We start from the raw sequence: 2,500 nt of genomic DNA, 5'->3' as shown, positions 1-2,500 counted from the left end.
CCAGCAGGCCCCGAGGACCCACATACTCCTCCGCTCTAATCCCCCATGAGCTTTCCTTCTCCTGCAGTTACCCTCCACCGCATATCCAGCATGGCCCTTGACCTCCAGCATGCCCCGGGGACGCACATCCTCCCCTGCTCTAATCCCCCACTAGCTTTCCTTCTCCTGCAGTTACCCTCCTGCGCATATCCAGCATGGACCTTGACCTCCAGCATGCCCCGTGGACCCACACTTAAGCCCCCTCCCACTGACAAAGCAAAACACCACTGGCAAAATCCTCGTGCCCCTGGTACTCCAGAATGTAAATTCAAACATGCCCCTGGTACACTGCGCAGAAACACTTTGCCACACACACGCACGCACTGCTTGTGCCTATGGTACGACAACTTTTCTCGTACCTATGGTACGACAACTTTTCTCGTGCCTATGGTACGACAACTTTTCTCGTGCCTATGGTACAACAACTTTTCGCCGTGCCCCTGGTACACCGCTCAGTAGCACTTTGCCACACAAACTCTCCTCGTGCCTATGGTACGACAACTTTTCTCGTGCCTATGGTACAACAACTTTCCTCCGTGCCCCTGGTACGACAGCTTTTCTCGTGCCTATGGTACAACAACTTTTCTCGTGCCTATGGTACAACAACTTTTCGCCGTGCCCCTGGTACACCGCTCAGTAGCACTTTGCCACACAAACTCTCCTCGTGCCTATGGTACGACAACTTTTCTCGTGCCTATGGTACAACAACTTTCCTCCGTGCCCCTGGTACGACAGCTTTTCTCGTGCCTATGGTACAACAACTTTTCTCGTGCCTATGGTACAACAACTTTTCGCCGTGCCCCTGGTACACCGCTCAGTAGCACTTTGCCACACAAACTCTCCTCGTGCCTATGGTACGACAACTTTTCTCGTGCCTATGGTACAACAACTTTCCTCCGTGCCCCTGGTACGACAGCTTTTCTCGTGCCTATGGTACAACAACTTTTCTCGTGCCTATGGTACAACAACTTTTCGCCGTGCCCCTGGTACACCGCTCAGTAGCACTTTGCCACACACACACTCCTCGTACCTATGGTACGACAACTTTTCTCGTGCCTATGGTACGACAACTTTTCTCGTGCCTATGGTACAACAACCTTTCGCCGTGCCCCTGGTACACCGCTCAGTAGCACTTTGCCACACAAACTCTCCTCGTGCCTATGGTACGACAACTTTTCTCGTGCCTATGGTACAACAACTTTCCTCCGTGCCCCTGGTACGACAGCTTTTCTCGTGCCTATGGTACAACAACTTTTCTCGTGCCTATGGTACAACAACTTTTCGCCGTGCCCCTGGTACACCGCTCAGTAGCACTTTGCCACACACACACTCCTCGTACCTATGGTACGACAACTTTTCTCGTGCCTATGGTACGACAACTTTTCTCGTGCCTATGGTACAACAACTTTTCGCCGTGCCCCTGGTACACCGCTCAGTAGCACTTTGCCACACAAACTCTCCTCGTGCCTATGGTACGACAACTTTTCTCGTGCCTATGGTACAACAACTTTTCGCCGTGCCCCTGGTACACCGCTCAGTAGCACTTTGCCACACACACACACACCACTCGTGCCTATGGTACGACAACTTTTCTCGTGCCTATGGTACGACAACTTTTCTCGTGCCTATGGTACAACAACCTTTCCCCGTGCCCCTGGGACACTGCGCAGAAAGTCTTTGCCACACACACACACCACTCGTGCCTATGGTACGACAACAGGCCCCGGGGACCTACATCGCACCTTGCTCTTGCCTCCCTTACAGCTGAAAAAGGTCCATGCCTGTGCCCTGGCCCTGCTGAAATTCCCTCTCCATTTAGCCGAGGCAGTGAGTCGGCCTCCTGTCTCCCTTTACGGTCGAAAAAGATGTGCTCCTGGGCGCGCTGGCCCTGCTGCTACTCACATCGGGCATGGACCTGGACCTCCAGCAGGCCCCGGGGACCTACATCGCACATTGCTCTTCCCTCCCTTACAGCTGAAAAAGGTCCATGCTTGTGCCCTGGCCCTTCTGAAATTCCCTCTCCATTTAGCCGAGGCAGAGAGTCGGCCTCCTGTCTCCTTTACGGTCGAAAAAGATGTGCTCCTGGGCGCGCTGGCCCTGCTGCTACTCACATCGGGCATGGACCTGGACCTCCAGCAGGCCCCGGGGACCTACATCGCACATTGCTCTTCCCTCCCTTACAGCTGAAAAAGGTCCATGCTTGTGCCCTGGCCCTTCTGAAATTCCCTCTCCATTTAGCCGAGGCAGAGAGTCGGCCTCCTGTCTCCTTTACGGTCGAAAAAGATGTGCTCCTGGGCGCGCTGGCCCTGCTGCTACTCACATCGGGCATGGACCTGGACCTCCAGCAGGCCCCGGGGACCTACATCACACCTTGCTCTTGCCTCCCTTACAGCTGAAAAAGGTCCATGCCTGTGCCCTGGCCCTGCTGAAATTCCCTCTCCATTTAGCCGAGGCAGTGAGT

The sequence above is a fragment of the Maylandia zebra genome, unplaced genomic scaffold, assembly GCF_041146795.1.
Source record: "Maylandia zebra isolate NMK-2024a unplaced genomic scaffold, Mzebra_GT3a scaffold34, whole genome shotgun sequence".
Classification (NCBI taxonomy): domain Eukaryota; kingdom Metazoa; phylum Chordata; class Actinopteri; order Cichliformes; family Cichlidae; genus Maylandia; species Maylandia zebra.
This window is presented reverse-complemented; position numbering follows the sequence as displayed.